The sequence below is a fragment of the Mustela nivalis genome (assembly GCF_964662115.1).
Source record: "Mustela nivalis genome assembly, chromosome: 8".
Classification (NCBI taxonomy): Eukaryota; Metazoa; Chordata; class Mammalia; order Carnivora; family Mustelidae; genus Mustela; species Mustela nivalis.
This window is the reverse complement of record NC_139027.1, coordinates 78,480,222-78,500,319: the sequence shown is the minus strand read 5'-3', so window position 1 is coordinate 78,500,319 and position 20,098 is coordinate 78,480,222. Positions and strand designations below refer to the sequence as shown.

The window sequence follows — 20,098 nt, the reverse complement described above, 5'->3', positions numbered from 1 at the left end:
TTGAACTCCTACTCATCCTTCAAAACCCAGTGTAGAGCCATCTCCTCTCTGAAACTTTTTCCCTGACCTCCTTGACCCAGGAAAATGTTTTCTTCCCTGACCTGCTCTCTTACCCTTACCTTGGTGAGGTTTTCTTATCTGTCTTCCCTACTAGACTAAGAATTCCTGGAAGGGAAGTTCCTTGAGTTCAGTGATGCTCAGTACAGAACCAGGTACATGGCATGGCCCAGAAAATGTTTAGTGAGTTGAATTTAATTCAGAGGCAGAAGGAGATTCAGCTCCTATTAGGGAGTCACAGGCCTCTCCTCAGGAAGGTCTGCCTGTCCGAGGGAGAAAGGCTGCCCTTTCTTGCCATGATAGCATGGAGGACACTCAAATATAAACCAGTGCAGGAACACACATCAGGTATTAATGTGGCATCAACTCGTTCCAAAGTGGAATTCTAGAACCTTGAAGTTGAAAGGGACCCTGAGATCCAATGTTCTTGTTTTTATGCAAGGAAACTGAGGTCCCAAGCAGCTCATGCCCCCCCCCAACTTATCCATGTCGTGAGTGACTCAGGTGGGACAAGAAGACAGGTCCCCGCAATCACAGTTTGGGGACTGTACCACTTGGGAAGTCAGCCCCTCTGAGGTGTCACCTGGGGTTCAGCCTCGGTCCCTCACCTCCAGGTGCTCATCTGCACAAGTGGAGTCAGGGTGGGCTTCCGGTGAGGCCCCCACATGGTCTGCCCGCACCAAGGCCCTGCAGTTCAGATTAAGGAAGTTTCTCCGAGGCAAGGAGCCAGTTTTTATCATAGGAACTGCGGTTTCCTGAGAACACTGTGTTCCCGGAGGCCTCCCCTCCTCTCTCCAGAGCCCCATCCACCCCCACACCCTCTCCACGCAGGCACCCATTTTTGAAGTTCTGGCCTCTGCTCCCCATCCTCCATCCCCAGCCACAACCTGCCTGGGCTCTCACATCCTCACCCCAAAGACCAAAGGTCTGAAGTCATGCTCTGATCTTCCGTGTGACATGCAGGCAGTTGGTCAGAGTGGCCTTGTGGTGAGAACTGGTGTTCTAGGCAGGAAAGGGTCTCATCTAAGTCCAGGTGCATGTGAGCTCCATCGGGCACAAGACACATTCTCCCTCTGCACCTCTCCACGGCAGCAGCTCCCCCTCCCCTGCCGCATCCTCTGTCCTCCAGCCTCCAGTTCTCATGCCTTGTCCCCCTGCCGAGTTGAGTGGAGTTAAGTTGCTGTTGGGGTTGGGAACCACATGTCAGGACTGCTTTTCAGCTGCAAACTCCCAAGGGCCAAAGACACAACCTTTTATCTCCAGAGGCTCAAGGGCACAGCCGGCCCTCCCTTTTCTCTTCCTTTTTCTTCTTTTTGCAGTATAGCTCCCACCACCTGCTCTGGATGGCACGGCGAGATGAGAGGGCTGTAAGATGGGTGTCAGACCAGAGGGCCCTGAAGGCATTTAATCATTCCCAACCTCCAGGCTGCTCACAGAAAAAGATGAAGGGAAGTAATAGGGATAGTTTGTCACTGGTTGGAGCTTTGACCCCAGAGTTAGGCAGCAACACTTAATGACCTTTTTCCTTAGGGAGTCAGGCCCCAGAGCCTTGGCCCCAAGGGCCCCTTCCCCCTAATGCCACAGAAGCCAGCACAGAAGCAGTGGGGGCGAGCGGGTGGGCCTTCCTGGAACAGAGGCAGGCTCACCTTGTCTGACTGCAGCACGTGGGGCTGAGGGAAGAAGGTGGGAGAAAGAGCTGTCTAGGGCTACTTGCAACAAGGGGGGTGAGGGTGCACACAGAGAAACATCTGTTTGAAGGGAGAGCTATCCATGGGCCTTTCCTCTTTGGGCTAAGCTCTGAGCTCAGCACTGCTTTGTGTTGGCCTGCAAGGGGCCCGGCCCCAGGGCATGAGGTCTTTAAATAGGCACAGTGACCCCAACCCACTAACACATTGGCCCAAATGACATCCTTGAACTGGCTTAGGAGGGCAGTGGGAGGGGACAGAGAGAACATTCTCCCCGCTGGAGCCAAGGGCCACACCTGTACCTCTCCCCAAGCCCTAACATGCCTACCTGGCTTTTTTTGTGTGGGGGGGCCTTGCTTTTTATTGTTTTGTTTATTTGACTGTTTCCATGAAGGCCCTGGAGGCCATTTTCTTTTTACCATTTCTAGGCTCATTGTGGAGAATCAGGTGGCAGATGGGGGAGGTCTAGAGGGTTCTGCAGTGCCTGCGTTCTTAGAGGAGGCCCAGGATGCCTGGTGACCTTAGAACTGTGGCATTGTATCCCAACTGAGTGATGTTCTTTCCCCACATCTCACATTTCTTCAATTTCTCTAAATCCCCTCTCCCCGCCAAATATATACATATATTACTCAGATAAAATGGAGTTGCAAGGCAGTTGGTGTCGTGGAAAAGTGGCAACTCTGGGCTGCAATTTCTGTGTTCTCACTTCCCAACTACAAGAGCTTAGGCAAGTTCCTAGCTCTGTGGGCCTGGGTTTGCTCATTTGCAAGACAGGGGCCTTGTCTTCCCGGGTGGCTGTGATGCTATGTGGGGACAATCTGGGCTGTGCCCGGCAGCATTACATGTTCAGCGAGAGGTAACGGTTACTCTAGATTAGAAAATAAATGCAAATAATAGTAATAATGAAAACTGACAGGTAAAGAACAGTCAGACACCAAACCAAGGATTTATATCTAATCCTACTCAATCTAAGAGTAGCTCTGTAGGGTAGGGACTATCATTAGCCCCAGTTTTACAGAAGGAACCTGGGACACAGTGAGGCAAGTAACTTGTTCAAGAAGTAGAGTCAGGATTCAACCCAGAGACCCTGACTCCAGAGTGGTTATTTTAGGAAGGGGCGGTGAGAAGGGGGGGAAGAGAAGCTTTGGCCCAGAGGTTGGTCTGCTCTTAAATATGGGAACCCTTTGGAGCATTTGGTAAAGATCTCATTGGGAAGGCTGGCTTGGCTAGGCTGCAAGACAGGGTTTCCTGATTCATCCCACATGGATGCTGGGTAGAGAGAGGAGCCTATCCTATCTTTCAGAGTTTCTGTTGAAAGAGATCATTTAGCTGCTCATCCAACTCGGATGCGTCCCAGGCAGCCCAGACTCAGCCAGTTGCGGGCGGGGGTGGCAGGGGGGAGCAGTGGGCAGGGCCCCATATCTCTGAGCGTGAGGACCCGAGAGAGGGGCTGAGATGGCAGCCGTGCTGACTTGCAAAAGCTATCTGTTGGCATGCAGATGGAGTGAAGGAGAGCTTGTAATTGTAGCCATAAATCAAATGTGGACAGGGAAAAAAACCGTCAGACTTTGTGCAGTTATTTTGTACAGAAGAGGTGGAAAAACACAGCTGTGGTGTGAGAGCTGGGCTGGCTGGATGTTGCCAGAGGTGGGACTTGCGGGTTCGCCACGGACTGCGGTGGGGTGGGTTGGTGGGGGGGAGGTCCCTGGTCTCAGAAAGCTATTGCAATGGCCCTCGCTTTCAGGATGACAAAATAGACTGTTCGCGGAGAAGGCAGGCCCTTCCTCGCGGGGGCTATCCTGGAGGATACCTGAACAAGCCCAGCATATCTTTAGCACTTTGCTTGCCTCTTTGTGGGTTTTGAGTTCGGGCTTTGCCACATAGAGCCCTGTGCCCTTTGGCAAGCCCCTAAAAGGTAAAGGGCTATATGCGTCTGCTGCCTGCCATCTGCTAGCTCCTGGGGTTGGCCATCTCAGCTGGAATGTAGCTTCTTCCTCACTAATACCCCTGATTTAGTTCAAGCGTTCACTCCCTGCCCCCCCTCCTCACCCCTCCACCCCCCAGCCTCCTGCTTCAGCCAGGCTGGGCCCATCCTTAGCTTCAGGAAGTGGTTCCCGACTGACTTCAGCCAATCCTGGCTGTCCCATTTGTTTTGCTTGTGATGGGCTTAGGCATGGACATGTAACCCAGTCCTCGCCAATGAGATATAAGGGCAGTCTGCTGGGGGTGCTCCAGGGGATTCCTTATTCTTTCCTACTCTTAGGAGAAGATGGTCTCTTACACTTTTTGATATTGTGCTCACAGCCACCGTGAGCATCTGCTCCCAGAGGCTGGCAGCGGGGATGAGGAGAGCAGAGCCGAGAGGTGGAAAGAACATGGGGCCTTGAGCCGCTGTGTTAACCATTGCTGGGGGCTGACTACCTTGTGATTTCCTGTTGTTGTCTAAGCCATTTCGAGTTGGGTTTTCTGTTAAGGGCAGTTGCATGTCCCTACCAGTTCTTGCTTCATGGAAAAATAGGTAGGTTCTGGAAATGTGTTCTTTTCCCCAAGTTAGAGGGTCCAGAGCTAGATTGCTTGGTCTCAGGGGTGTCATTCTCTTTTAGCTTTCCAGATAAGAGGGCACCCCCTCCCTCAGAGGCAAACACGTCCCCAGGGTGGGTTCAAATAACAGCTACTGTGGCCCTCCAACATTCAGGCCTTCTCTTGGGGTAGGGCTCATCATGGCAAGTGTGTTCTCTCAGGCAGACATACAACGATCTTAGAGCGCCTGTCCACTAAATGTCCCTCGTGGCTGTATTACGGGTGCCTGGCTTCAGTATGAGCTATTAATTGGAATGAGATATTTTACATGTGATGTGACTTATCAAGCAACCACTGTCTAGTTCGGCCTCGGAATGTCTTGTGCAAGTTGGAGACTAGGAACTCCACGATGCCTGCGAAAGATCTCTGGCTTTCTAGTAAGGGATCCTGGAGAATCTGCTCCATCTGGGAGCCTCCCGCCCCAGCTCTTTGCCTGGGGGAGCTTATTAAAGCAGGACTGTCAGTTCCCTTGGTCCAGAGAGAAAGATTAAAGACCTACATCCTCCCCCTCCCTCTACCCCCACCCCACCTGCCTCCAAATCAGACAGCTGGACCACTAAGATGCTTGTCCCTTTCTGAGATGCTAGGGGACCAGGCAGAGGTCAGGGTGGAGACCATTTCTGCTGGAGAAGACTCCCAGCCTGTGACCTGTATTTGGCTAAAGGACCCTAACCAAGTAGGCCTCTGGCTTGGTGTCCTGGGAGTCAAGTGCTCAAATCAAACAACCCCAGAGAGGACGCGTGAGATTGGACATGGACTGTCCCTGCTCTTACCCACATAACTGTCCCTGCTGTGGGGCTCTGTAAGGCCCAAGTTGAATCCATGAGTGGATCCTCAGCGGGAGGGCAGGGCAGCAGGAGTCCTGAGCCTAGCTGAGTCACAGTGAGAGCAGGATGATCTGCTCTCTCCAGGGACAACCTCAGCAGCTTGGGGCCAGAGGTGGACATCAGCCAAGAGAAGGCAGGGAGTACCTTGGGACTTTGTGTGCTCTGTCCTGCTATCCTCACTTCCTTGCTCATGGGGATGGAGCTTGTTCTCTTGGAGGCAGTGAGTGCCTTCCGTCCTATCCTCAGTTAGGAGGAAACAGAGACCGGGGACTCCTAACACAGCCTTGGGTTCAAATCCTGGCTGTGCCATTACTATTTGTGTGACTGTGTACTAGTTCTGTGACCACTGTGTCCTGCTGTCCTCATGCACACAGTGGGGAAAAGCACAGCCTCCCTCTCACGGAGGGGTCAGGCATGTCACTTATGAGAGTCGGCATAGGAAGAGCACTCAGATCGGGCCATGGTAGGTGGCTAAAAGATGTGAGCTGCTATCATGACCTTGAGTCAGCCAGCAAGCGAGGCGGCCAACTGGGTTCTCTCCCAGAGTTGTTATCTAATCATAATCCCCTGTTGGTCGGACATGTTGGTACACCACAGTTCTGAACACGGCCCGGATTCTCCTTCAGCCCATGATTGACCCGGTCCTGTGTTACCGGTTCCATTTGGCCAATCGACAGCAAGTAAGGGAGCTCTGGGATCAGCTGCATGGGTCAGCATGTGTAAGGGGGACAGGTGGGTTTTCAGACCCCTTCATCTAGGCCAGCTGGAGGTCTCTATGAGTCACGATGAGGACAATCAGGACCACCTAATCTAAAAAACCGAGGATTAGAGGACCTGTGGCTGAGCTAGAGAAGGGCCAGCAAGGAGGGCTGGCCGGGAAGCGATCCTGGCATGCAGGCTTGAGGGCTCTGGTCACAGAAGGCGGAAGGGCTGAGGTGGGCAGCCAGTAGCCTGGCCTGAATCACCCACTCGGGAGGTTGCCCATGGTGCTCATGGGACTCGGGTAGAACCCTGGGCAAAGCCATGAATGACAGCTCCCCAGGACTTTGGGGGCTGAAGCGAGGGGTTGAGGGGCATTCAGGATGGCTCCCCTAGATGCTTTTGCTCCTCTCTGAGCTGTGTTCTGAGCGTGTCCCATGTGGAGATGGAGTCCAGGGCTGAGGGAATGACCTGTCATATGCAAGTAGGTGGCTGGCCCACACTAGAGACCTGGACACCTCTCTTCCGGTGATGCCCAAAAACATTTGGGCAGGAGTGTTGGTGCCTGGGTGGCTCCGTCAGTTTAAGTGTCCAGTTCTTGATCTCAGCTCAGGTCTTGATCTCAGGGTCATGAGTTTAAGACCCGTGCTAGGCTCCACGCTCAACATGGAGCCTACCTAAAATAAAAAATATTTCAAAAAAAATATTTCAAGGGGGATGTCTGCCCTCATCCACCACACTTCTGCCCCAAGGCCTCCCTCCGGCTCCCCTATAGCTGTTCCCCAAACTGGATTAAGTGGTTTCTTCTGAAAAGTCTGCCTCTAGATGGTCTCTTTTTGAGTCTGAAAACAATCTGACCATAAAGAAAAGTTTGAAAAAAAAAAATCAGCCATGTAATTGCCAAACATTGTTATTTTTCCTATTTTTCCAGTCTTGGCCCAAGTGTTGGCCTGTTTTCACCCCACCATCCTGTGTCCTACTTGTAAACCTGGCACCAGAAGCTTCAGTTACCCATTCTTATGATACATTAAATTGGCTCAAGGTTTTTTCCCAGTATGTGGTTCCCTATCTGCCCCTCTAGGTCTACTCTCCACTGTTCCCAGCCTGCTTTGACCTTGGTTGGAGGGGCACACCTCTAGGGTCTTTTGTGTATTTAAATTTCAGTTCCCTCTTAATCACCTCTCTAAAAGACCTGTCCCCCACTATAGTCACATTCTGAGGTACTGGGCATTAGGGCTGAACAATTCAGCCCATGGTGTCTTTTTCCTGCCCCTTCCCTGTGGGGTCACTGGGGCCTGGCTGCGCCCTCTGCAGAAGGTCACAGCTCTTGTCCGTCTTTTCAGACAGCCCCCAGCTGGTTCTCTCCAGTCCCCCTCAGGCCTAGGGGAGCAAACAGTGCAGGGCTGTTACCAGCCCTTGGGGTGTGCCCATGCACACACCCTGCCCGCACCTTTGTAAATGGTCCTTTTATTTCTCTCTCTCCTGTTATCCTTGTGGATCATGCCATCTGTCTCCTGCTGGGACCCTGCTGGTTATACCAGAGACAGTGGCAGACTCAACAGAGCTCCCAGCAGCGCTGAGGATTTCTGGGGGTGTCCCCCGGCTTCAGCTCACCAGTTTACTGTCTTTCCTTGGTGTTGGGAAATGTTGTCTTGGTCACACATTAGAGACAAGAGAGGAGAGATGGAGATAATCTTTCCTTTGCAGTAGAGCCAATAAATGCCCCACAGAGAACCTTACAGACCCCCGAAGACTCCCCCATGGCCCTTCCTCCCCACAGATATGCACTGAGTGTCTGAATGTTCCATTTGGAAGCTTCTCCCCCCTCCAGCTGCCAGCCCCAACTCTCAAATTACGGTTCTTTCTTTTGTATTATCCAATTCAGTGGCCTCTGCCACACTTTCAACCCATCCAGGCCATTCTCTGGGGGCTCCACATTTCACACCTAAGATACCCTCCTGGTACTGGGCCAGCTGTAGGTGGTCCCTGAAGACTCTGCCACCATCTGTAAACTACCAGTTCCCTCTTCTGCATTATAGCCTCTTTCCACTTAATACTGTAGAAGGACACGCTTCCCGTGTGTCATGCACACTCATGCTGTCCCAGAGAGGTGGCATCTCCGACCGCCCCCCTGTGTTGGGCATCTATGACATCTATGCTTCATTAAACAATCTGTAGACCCAGTACCTTCCTTCTTCATTCTCCTAGTCGCAGGGATGTGGAAGTGATCTAGGACCACGTTTTTCACCCCCTTGCCACACAGAAAGCTTTGACTTCCCCTGCGTTATCCTGCTGGTGGTGGTTAGTGGTGCTGATCCTGGGCCTGCGGTTCTCGGGACCACAACTGAGAGGGACTCACAAAGACCACAAAAGCCATCGGCCTTGGAGATCATGTGAAAGGGAACATTTGGCAAGGCCAGTGAATGTCGAACCCATGCTGAAGGAATTAGGACGGGAAGAGCTTTGCCACCAAGATTTTAATAGCTGCTGCTGGCTCTACAGACCTCTTTCCAATCCTGCCACCTGCATAACCAGCCAATGAGAACAGTTGCTTTTTCTATGGAGCCTAACAATCGCATACTTTCCCAAAGTCTAGGCCGTGGAACACTGGTCACATGGCATCCTCTGAGAAAAGAATGTTGAGTGGTTAAGAAGGTTTGGAAAACACTCCACTTCTAATGTATTTGGTAAAGTCTCAGAATCAGGCAATAATAGAAAACACATTCATTTTTAAAACCCATTATTTTCCAAAGTTATTAGACCTTTTCTTTCTTTCTTTCTTTCTTTCTTTCTTTCTTTCTTTCTTTCTTTCTTTCTTTCTTTCTTTTTCTTTCTTTCTTTCTTTTTCTTTCTTTAACATAATACCATTTAACATCTCACAAAACTTGAGGTTCATGGCACAGACTTTAGGAAACATTGCCCAAAGAAACATTACTGCAAGTCTCTCCTGAATTAAGACAAAAGGTAGAATTATCAAAGATGGTCAGCTTTATAATCCTGTGAAAATTGCGGATACAAACATGACCCCTAACCAGAGTGCGGGATGAGGTCATCTTTTGGTTGGGCTAACCAGGGGCAGTCCTGGGGTATACTGAGTACCTACAGAAGAAAGTACGAATTAGGTCAGGGAAGGTTTGGGGAAGGTCTGGAGTCATAGGGAGCAGTATCACAAACCTAAGAAGTTAGGGATATTTGGGACATATTGTGAATCTTTTGAAGGAAACTCAACATAGAAAAATCCTACTCTGTTCCTGACTGTTTTTAACTACTCTTTTGAGACTGGGTTCTGAGCTGGGGGACGGGGGTTCTGTTCTTAGACTTCCCAGCTACCGATCCTGGTTCTATTGAGGCAGGGCAGGGACAGCTGGAGGCCAGGTATCTGGGCTCAGGCCCACCTTCCCATCATCCTCTTTAGGGGATCCTAACTCTGGGTCCTAACTTTGGCATTTTAGTGCCATTTAGCCTTGCCTGAGGTGGTTTGCCTAGGGTCTCATCAACTGTGACCTTACCTCCTCCCACCCCCATGCCCTAAGGCAGTCCAGCCTGCCCCCAAGATCAGCGTGGACCCCAGGAGGGAGAGAGACTGCTGGGAGTGCTGGCCCAGGAGCCAAGGAGTTCTCCACAGACCCTGGCCTGGAGCTGCAGCAAGCTGGGTGTTGTCTGCTTGCCAAGACGGACAAAACTGCCCCAGAGAGATGGGGAGAAAAGGGAGAGGAGTAGGTGAGATCTGCCATGCGAAGAGAAAGGGTCCAAAAGGTCATTTGTCGTGTGGCTGGTCTGGCCGCCCCTCTCTGCACTTCCAGCCAGACCCAGGACACAAAGTGGGCCCTTCTCAGGCCCCAAAGTGGAGGGTTGCCAAGACCATGTGGCTTTGGGGAGGGGCGGGGACAGGAGTGCTGTACCCTCAGAGCTGCCGGTGATACTGAAAGAACCCCATCAGAACAATAAATTTGACGGCAGAAATGAGAACAACACGGACAATGAGGCCAACAGCAGCAACAGAGATGATAATAGTTCATGCCTTATTCATGGAACTAGTATTCACTGAGCCCCCGAGTGAATTCGCTCCGTCTTACTGTTCACTGAAGGGACATTTGGGCGTGTGAGCTGGAGTCTGGATGGAGGCAGGGGCAGGGTATGGTGGCGGGTGGGGGCAGGCCTGTGGGGTAGGGCCCATGTGCATCAGGGAGAAGGAGGAAAAGGCTGGGGGAAGGCCGGGCGTGACTCTTAGTGACAGCATGAGGCCTGTGACTTTCTCCTGTGGCTGAGGGAGCCACTGGTGGTCCGGGAGGACTATGCTGGCAGAGGGGCGCTGGTGCAGGACTGTGATGGGATGGGAGAGAGGCTCGGCCTGGGGGCATCTGAGCTTCCGCAGGGCTGCCTTAGGAGAGTCTTCTGCCCTGTTCTCTGCGACGCCCACCCGTCAGCTCTTTGGAGCTGCCAATCTTCCCTTCAGGGAATTGGTGTCTTTTGGGCTTTTTGCAGCCCAGCCAAGAAGGGGAAACTCTCAGGCTCCCTGGAGAATCACATCTGACTGAACCCGGAATTTGAGGGAGTGGCTAACAAGCCTCTGGGAATCAGGGAGGCACCAACGACTGGAATCATCCACCGGGTGTAAAATGGCGCCAGCCCCTCCAACCAGCAGGGCTTCCTCATTGGCTGCACATTGGAATCACCTGGGACACCTAAAGAAATACAGATCTGTGGGCCCCAGAGGTTCTGATTTAGTTGGTCTAGGGCGTGACTGGGCATTAGCACTTTAAAGCTCCCAGAGAGTTCTAGTGTGTGACCAGAGCTGGGGACCACTGCCCTGCAGCATTCGGAGGCTTTTTAGTCAGCAGTGACCCTGAAGCCACAGGCCTCCCCAAATCCAAGTCCTGCCTAGACACCCAGGGGTGGGCTCTCCCTAGGGTAACTGTAACACTAGCTTTCTTGAAATGCCCTGAGGTCCTGAGAGGAGACTTCCTGATTCTCAGTGGAACCTGGTGAGGCCTGACACCAAGAGGGCCCTGTCCCCAGCACCTGTCTCTTTCTGTCCCTCGAAGCTACTCTTTCCTGCCCTGAGGCAGGAGCCCCACCCCAATCTGCCACCAAACCAAATTTTTTTTTTGAGAACCATTCAAGATAAAAATTTTCAAGATCATCTAAGAAGACGTGTGTAACCCACTGGAAATTTCAGGGCAGTGAGTCATTGTGCTCCTGAGCCCCTCGGATTCTTATGTAAGGTTGAATCCCTTTTTGTGAAGTCCGTGTATAGCAGAAAAAAATTGGAAGGCTCTCAAGATGTGTATGTGTGTGTGAGAGAGAGAGAGAGAGAAACAGAGGAAGTGAGAGATAGAGAGTGAGAGAACCAGAGAGCAAAAGAGCCGTGACATCTGTAGCTTTCAGACACTGGTGGTAACTCTGAATTAACTTCAGAGGTTCCTCCTCCCTCTCCTTGTTCTCCACTCCCTGTACTCCATTTTCCATCCAAATTTTACCCCTTCATAGAAGTGACTTATTTATTCCAGAGCACAGCTACTTGGGCTCAGGCACAGCTTGTCCCCGGATCCCCAGGACAGGGAGGGTAGTGTGGGTGGGATGCTTCTGTTCCGCGCATCCTGGCTGGGGGCCGCACCCCTACTGTGTGCAGGCCCCAGAGCCCAAGAGGTGGGTAGGACATGCCTGGGCCCGGTTCTGGGTCTAGGTCCTTTATTTGTGGATTGCTCAGAAAAACACGGAGGCTGTGGAACGGGATCTAGGAGAATAAAGAATTGCAGGCACTTCAAGGAAGTGAGGGAGCCCATTCCCTGGGGAATAAGCTTGCTTTTTGAGAGTTTGACCACAAAACTGACACGCAGATGTGGAGCAGACAGAAGCAAAGTCATTCTAAAAAAGAGAGAATGGGCCTAGGCCGGCAAGACCGATCTGGATGGAAAGAGAAAGAGGACACTGTGAGGGTGTCCAAGAGCCAGGCCCCAGAACACGGACCCACCTGGTTCCCACTGCCTCACAGAGGGAAAGGGAATCTGGCTGCATCCTCCCAGTGATGGGCATGCCTGCTGGATGCGGGGCTGTGGAGGCCTCACACTGGTGCTGTCTGAGATTTCCAACCCATCCCCAAGAAGGACAGGCCCTGGCTTTGAGTCCAGGCTTTCCGGGACTGGCTCACACAAGAAGTGTGCCATGGGAAAGGGGCGCCATTACATCTCCAGATGGGACAGTGACCAGGTAGTGATCACCTTCCTTGTGAATGAACAAATCCCTCTTTGGGGTGACAGAACAGTCCTGTTAGGGTGCCCTGTGGCACTCGTTCCCTCCATCGCCAATGAAACAGCATCAGGACAGCCTGTGGAGGTGGTAAAGTCATCAGTAAATGGAACCTGCTGGTCTTCCCCCGAGGGTCCCCAGTGCCACACCGCTTTCTCTTCCTCCTGAGCGATGGTGTTCAGCAAGGTAGCCACTAGCCCCCTGTGGCTGTAATTTTCTAGGGGCGCCTGGCTGGCTTGGTTGCTAAGCATGCAACTCTTGAGCTCGGGGTCAGGAGTTTGAGCCCCATGTTGGGTGTAGAGATGACCCAAAAATGAAATCTTTAAAAAAAAATAATTTCCAGCATTGATTACATGTAGAAATTGTAATATTTTGGGTATATTGGATTAAAGAAAGTGTCATTAAGATTCACCTCTCTGGGGACACCTGGGTGGCTCAGTGGGTTAAAGCCTCTGCTTTCAGCTCAGGTCATGATCCCAGGGTCCTGGGATCAGGCCCCACATCGGGCTCTCTGCTCAGCGGGGAGCCTGTTTACCCCCTCTCCCTTTGCCTGCCTCTCTGCCTACTTGTGATCTCTCTGTCAAATATATAAATAAAATCTTAAAAAAAAAAAAAAAGATTCACCTCTCTGGTTTCTTTTTACCATAGCTCCTGCCTCAAGCACCTCCAAAATGGAAATAAAGGGACAAAGACAACAGAAGAACAGACAACAGCCACAGAATCTTGGAAGCCAAAATCGGGTGGGTGAGGGGTCATGGACTTTATTGACCAGATAAAGTTGAATTCAACATTGGTGTACATTAGTGTCCCCCTTAAATTCACGGTCACCTGCAAGCTCACAGGGTGACCTTATTTGGAAATAGGGCTTTGCAGATGTAATCAGTTATGTTGAAATGAGATTTTACTGGCTTAGGGAGGGGCTGCAGTGCCGTGGTCCGCATGAAGATACAGAGACACACACAGAAGCCCATGCTGGCTGCAGGCAGTATGGAGGTGGGGGGGTCTCAGGTTTACCCAAGCTCATTGGCTCCTGGGCATGGGGGCAGGGGAACGGAAGGCAGTGGGGGAGAAGCCACCTGGCTTAGCCAGCCCGGAATCATGTTTTTTTTGGCTGGAGCTGGGATTCCTCTTAAGGTTCCTGCCCCCAGAGAGCAGCGTGGCTGGACTGGGTAGTGGGCGGAGTGTGTTTCCTTCTGTTTGTCCAGGTTGAGAGAGGGACCAAAGATCATCCATGGAATGTGTGAGGGACAAACAGCTCCCTCCAAGCCTGCCATCCTAGTGGGGGCTGTGGGACTGTCTTTAGAGGTGGGAGTTCAAGGGGCTGGGATTCAAAAAGGGTCTGACCCAGAACCCGGAAACAGCCCACACTTTTGGGCGATTCTAGAGTTTCAGGGAAGCAGGCTGGACTGTTCTGGCTTTTCTAAGGTTTCCAAGGGATCCCAGAGGTGACCTTGAAACCACTGTCTGGAGCCTGTCAGAAGAGACTCTCATTCCTCTGCACCCTGTACTACCTAGTATTATTATTATTTTTTGTTATTGTTGAATGACTTTCCTAGAAACAGGTCAAGAGCTCAGGTCATCCGATTTTTACTGTGCAGGCCACCTGCACCTAACCAGGCCCCTCCATATTTGCTTTGAGGGGCACCTGATTGTCCTCTCTGCCTTAGAGATGCCATCCCTGGGGCATTGGTCACAGCTCCAATAGGAGCAGTAACACAGCAAGTCATTCTTTCTACGAGTATTTACCGAGTGCCATGAGGCCACGTGCCCGACCTCTTCCCAGCGCTGGGTGATGGAATGAGCTCTGACCTCCACTTTCTGGGCAGGAGTTCTCTGGCAATGCAGGCACTGAAGGCAGTGCCTGCATTCAGGCTGCCCAGGCGAGCACAGATTCTGACCAGTGAACAACTGGCCAGGCCAAGGACCTGGACTTGGCATAGTATCGAAGTGAGGGTGAGCTCTGGCGGGGGCCTGGGTGCCTCTGGCTCTCTCAGCAGGGAGCCTGCTTCCTTCCCTGGGCCTGGCTCCAGCTCCCAGCCTCTCCTCTCGCCTGCTTCTTATCTCCGTTGCCAGTGTTTAGAAAACGTCATCCTGAATGGCCAGGGCTGAGAAGCTGTGAGAGCAAGGAGGGATTTGCTGCAGGGTGGTGGGGTGGGGGTGGGGGCCTGGGGGCTTGGTTTTGGCTCTCAGAGCGTATCAAAGCTGGAGGGGCCGCCAGAGGATGGCTACTGCTGCCAGACCCCCGTTCCCTGGCCCCACCAGCCCACCTCTCCATCACCTTGGAAAGGTTGAGATTTGTAGCTCTGATAGATGGGTGAGGGAATGAGATGGTTTCTCTAGACCGCAACTCCCCCCACCAGCACTTTTTTTTTTTTTTAAAGATTTAATTTATTTATTTGACAGAGAGAAATCACAAGTAGGTAGAGAGGCAGGCAGAGAGAGAGAGGAGGAAGCAGGCTCCCTGCCGAGCAGAGAGCCCGATGCGGGACTCGATCCCAGGACCCTGAGATCATGACCTGAGCCGAAGGCAGCGGCTTAACCACTGAGCCACCCAGGCGCCCCCACCAGCACTTTTTAAACAGGAAATCCAAGGACACCCACTTTTTTTCTTGGTCAGCATAAGGCCAGAAGACCGACCCCATGTGCTTAGGAAGAAGCCCTTCCAGCAGCCATGTGCAGAAGGCAACCATGCTGGGACAGGGGGGCAGCAAGGCCAGTGAGCCAGCCCACCGCTGGACCTTGCCCTTTCATGGGGAGTGAAGGCTTTAAGGACTCAGTGCCCTGGAGTGACAGAGCCCCCCGAACTTGCCTTCCTTCAGATTATAAGGACTCCAGTCACTAGCACTTCTAGTCTCTTGGCCATTTTCCAGTTCCCATGAGGACTGAAAAGAAAAAATGGACATTAGATCCAGTAATGGGGACACGGATAAACAGAGGGTGGGGGGTGTCTTGAGATTAGGGGCCCCTAGATTGCTGATAGAGCTACCCCTGGCAGGTTATTCATAGACCAACCCCTCCCCATGGGCTTTAGTGTATACCTAGGGGAGGCACAACCAGGAGACAGATGTTTTCTCCAGATTTTTCCAACCTTATGGCTTTTATAATTAGCTGTGGAAAAAACATCTTTTCCTTTCTTCATTTCTTTGAAAAAGCAAGATTGGCTTAAACACAAAGTGATCATTGGGGCCTTTTGAAAGTAGAAAAAATAAAGAGATGACCTTTTGAGAATAATGCTTCATTTCCTCATTCTGCTCCCCATCTCTCCCCAAGGGCTCCGGCCCCAGCCTCCGTGGAGAAAATGCCCCTGCTGTGGCTTTGACTCTAGCAGAGATGGAAGACCAGATAACAACCCCATGTTTCAAAGCCATTTTCCCCAAGGGCCCAACTGTTTGCAAAGCCTCTGAAAAAACCCTGGCCAACCTCCTGGGCCAGCTGCTGGCCTTGAAACTGAGGCTGCTTGGCCTGTCCAGGAAGCCCGTAAATCCCCAAGTCGGCAAGAAACTGCATTCTGCCTGGCTGCAGGCCCTGGACTGTCCTCAGCCAGTCTAGAAGCTGGTGTAAATAAGCACATTTATCTGAGGTAGACCTGGTTTTTTTCTGAGGAATTGTATTCCCTCAGGGGCATCAGCAATCAAAAAGTTGGTTGTTCCCTTTGGGAGCCATCGCTCTTTCCCACCTGACAGTTGATATTTAACTGATGGCGGCTGTCCTTCTTAGGGCTTTTAGCACACCACATGTTATTAGTAAAATTTCAGCTAAAATGTTAACTCCTTTGCTTCTGAGGCAGAGAGTGCTGGTTCTCTTAATACCTGTTTAACCTGTTATAAGTCCCCTTAGGGATGGTTGCACATATATCATAGGTCAAAAATTCAAAAGTGTTGCATTCCCTGAGGCCTGAACCAAGCACAGCTTGCAGATGATATTTCCTGGCAGTTGAGGCAAACTGTGAGGGGAGAGTTACTCAGGATTGCTTCAAGTCTGGGAGAAAAGGAGGACCTTTTCTCTCGAGGGTTGAAGAACTGGGGAAACCATTCTGGAAGCCTTGAGGACATGGGATGTCAATATTAGAAAGGCAAAAGATGGCTAACAGGTAGAATTTGGGACTCCACTGGGACCATGCGGCAGATGAGAGGCAGATGAGGCTAAACAGCTCAAGTAAATCTTCAGGCACTAGGCATGCTGGTGGGTTCTAGGAGAAAGCAGGGGAGTCCTAGATATAGCGCAGGCTGTTCTCAAAGCCCAAGAGCATCAGGAGGGAGGCTGCCAGCAAGACTGGCTGCCACAGGCCTTTCTTCTACGCATCCTGGCTCCTCAATGGCTACCAGGCTCCAGGCCAATCCCTGCATCTCTCTGTGCCTTGGTTTCCCCATCTGTGGTAGGGGATAGAAAGGTAGCTGAAGGAAAGGATGGGGACATGAAGGTTCCCCTGGGAAATGCTTAGTACAAGGAAGGAGCCAAGTGAGAAGGGGTGACTGTTGTGGGGACGCCCGGCCCTCTTGCCAGCTGAGTTCCATCTTGGCCCCAGGAGCCAGCAGGCTTTATAACCACAAGCGATCTTGAGATGGCTCTTGAACCACAGAGCTCGACAGGCGGGCAGTCCTGGCCCGCTCGTGGACACACTGCTGAGTCTGTGCTGGCTGGGGGCATTCTGCCTCCTGGGCTTGTCCCTGAAGCTCTTGGTGGGCTGATAGTGCCCCAAGAGATCCTGGCCAGGCCTCTTCCCTTCTCCCCAGTCCTTCGAGCTTGGGTGTTTGGGATTAACATGCATCCCTTGAACCTTTTCATTTTTCTGCCCAGATGGAAACTTGGCCAGTTACCAGGCCTGGATGTGCTCGCGGTATGGCTGGGCTCAGGCCAAGCCCACGGTAATTACAATCACATGTGAGGCGCCCGCTGGCTCGCTGGGCGCCGGGGGCCAGGGGAGAGCATGGCTGCCAGTGGGGAGGACCTGGGCTGAGCACTGGGCTCCGGGCTCTGAGCTCCTGGCTCAAGGCAAGTGTGTGGACAGCAGGACCTTGGGCTCCTGCCCTCACCTCTCTGACCCTCGGTTTCCTTGTTTAAATGATGGGATTGGCTTACAGGAACTGGGAGGGCCCTGCCTATGCTCTAGGATCCCGGAGAGCATCAGCTGTGGACCGGCTGTCATGTGGACAGACCCCCTTTGGTCTTCCCAGCCCTGGTCTGGCTTTCCACGGATCCGGAGTGGGACCTGTACCTGCCCTTCTTCATCGATCTAGATGCTTCCTCACCAGACCCAGCGCCAGGGCCTATTGAGACTGTCAGGATCCCAGGGGCTGGGGGTGGGGGGGGGTGAAGCCCACCAGGGTGGGATTGGGGGTGCTTAGGGAAGAGTCGGGAAGGAGAGGCAGAGAGTATCAAAGACAGCCTTCCCCAGCTGCCCTCTGGCACAAGGGCAAACGAGATCCCAAGTGCAGAAGCCCAGGGGCAGGAGTTGCCCCTCTGCTTGATTCCATCTCTTTCCCAGGGTAATATTACTCTGAGCGTGGATGCCGCAGCCCAGAGGTTCTTTATGCAGTCGATTGTTGTGGCTTTTTCCACTCACGGCGGAGTCTCTGAAGGCTGGAGGGTGAGGAGCTAATGGGTATGGCCACAGCCAGGGCTCACATTCTCCAGCACATGGTCTGTGCAGAGGCGAGGGTGAGGAGAGTTTCGGCAACTTCGCAGAATCCTTGCAGGTTCTCTCCCTCTCCCCACTTCTTCCTTGGTCTCTCCTTTCCTCCCCCGCAGCTTTTCTCATTCCCTCTTGTTCTTTCTTCCTCCCTTCTAGTCAGAGGAGCTGAATGATGTGGTGGAAAGAGAATGGCCTGGGGGGCAGGCAGCTTTGATCCCTAAGCCTCAGGCTTCTAGTCTCCGATATGGGATGGCTGGCAGGGTTAATGATAACCTAGCCACGGCATTGTGGGAGAGAGTGAATAGGATAGGGGCACTTGGGTAACTCAGTTAAGTGGCTGCCTTCAGCTCAGAGTCGTGATCCCAGAGTTCTGGGATCAAGCCCCATGTCATGCTCCTAGCTCAGCGGGGAGTCTGCTTCTCTCCCTGCTGCTCCCCATCTTGTTCTCTCTCTCTCAAATAAGTAAATAAAATCTTATAAAAAAATTGAGTAGGGGGCGCCTGGGTGGCTCAGTGGGTTAAGCCGCTGCCTTCGGCTCAGGTCATGATCTCAGGGTCCTGGGATTGAGTCCCACATCGGGCTCTCTGCTCAGCAGGGAGCCTGCTTCCCTCTCTCTCTCTCTGCCTGCCTCTCCATCTACTTGTGATTTCTCTCTGTCAAATAAATAAATAAAATCTTTAAAAAAATAAAAATAAAAAAAAATTGAGTAGGAAAATATATTCAAAACTCTAAGCAGAACAGAGAAAAGTATTGATAAAAGGCAGCTTTATCCAAAGTATCAACAGAAATTCATCTTAAAAGATGAGTTATACTGGGCGCCTGGGTGGCTCAGTGGGTTAAGCCGCTGCCTTCGGCTCAGGTCATGATCTCAGGGTCCTGGGATCGAGTCCCACATCGGGCTCTCTGCTCAGCAGGGAGCCTGCTTCCTCCTCTCTCTCTCTGCCTGCCTCTCTGCCTACTTGTGATCTCTCTCTGTCAAATAAATAAATAAAATCTTTAAAAAAAAAAAAAAAAAAAAAAAAAAAAAAAGATGAGTTATACTTAACATTTGTTCCCATCCTTAATAAAAATCAGGTAATTAAGACTTTTTTCTTCCTTGTTCTTTTAAAACAGAATGACCATATTCAGACAGATGGCTCTTTACTGCCTGTGGCTTCTGGTTTTCCTGCCTGAATAGAACTTAGAACCAGGCTGCCAGGGGCCTCCCATGCACCCCCCGAGGCCAAGTCCACACAGAGGTAGGCGGGTGCTGCGGTCTGGCCAGGCCAGAGGACCAGCACCCCTCCGACCATCCTTCCTGTCTACTCAGCAGAGCGGTCACTGCCACTTCCTCGGCTGCGCTTGATGGGAATGAGGGGTTCAAAAGCCACGGTGTCCCAGGAAGAAGGGAAGAGGCATGGGAACTGAGAAGTAGAAGAGACATTTGACTATGTGTTGAGATGTGAATAAAGGCAAAATATTGGTCTCTGCCCAGTATACTGTGTGGAGTACTAGACACTTAGGCAGGGGACAGGGTTGGATGCAGTGAGCAGACCCCTGTGGGGGGGTGCTGGTAAGTCACTCCTCCCTCTGTCTTCTCTGTCCTCATCGAAAACTAAGGGACTAAACACCAAGGTCTCTTCTGTCCCTAACCTTCCATGACTCTCTGATCTGTATGAGCCCAAGTCTGGTGGGCTCGGCACAAAGGGTAGGACTCTTCGTGCCTCCCTCCATCCCCAGATCTTCCCCCTGCCTGTGAAAGTCCACTCAGATCCCTGCTCCCTTGGAGACGACCAAGCGTGATACTTGCCAGATGGTAGGGCTACTTTCTGGAATCGTGAAACGGGGGAGCCGGAGCCAGCTAGCAAGCCCGATGGGGAAAGGGTGCTGGGGCTTGAAGCCCAGGGTGAGCAGAGATCGCGAGGGAGCTGCTGCTGGAGGCAGACAGGAGAAAAGCCAGCCACAGAGAGGAAAAGGGAGCCGGCACAGAGGGGAAAGAGGTGTCATCAGGGAGACCTCACAGCTCACCAGGGACAGGAAGAGCTCCTACTTCCAGACACTGCCTTGGTTCAAGGTCAAAGGCACTCAGAAAAAGACCCCTTACACTGAAGCTCTGGAGAGGCTTTGGGGGGGGGGGGCATAAGAGCCTGAACGAACAAAGAAACACCTTCCTTGTTATGTGGGTGGAACCGAGGTCACCTCTGCAGACCCGTCGTCGTGCACGTGTTAGGAAGGCTCCCTCCCCGTGGGCCTGAGCAATGCCACTCCACTGCTCTTCCCGCCAAGAGGTGAAGCGGTCTCTCCTCCCGTGAATCCAAGCTTGGCAAGGTGAGTTATCTTGGCCAGTGAAACCCTAGCAGATGTCAGCAGAGGCTTGAAACCCACTTGTG

At 52.1% G+C, this 20,098-nt stretch overlaps 1 long non-coding RNA gene across 1 annotated transcript in view; it reads left to right on the top strand.

The window, feature by feature from the left end:
• Nucleotides 1-19,203, top strand: part of LOC309872629 — a 30,887-nt gene extending 11,684 nt beyond the window's left edge. Inside the window, exons 2-3 of the long non-coding RNA XR_014316028.1 lie at nucleotides 12,746-12,837; nucleotides 18,843-19,203. This is a non-coding gene — a long non-coding RNA (uncharacterized lncRNA). The remainder of the gene's footprint in view (nucleotides 1-12,745; nucleotides 12,838-18,842) is intronic.
• The last annotated feature ends 895 nt before the right edge of the window (nucleotides 19,204-20,098 follow it).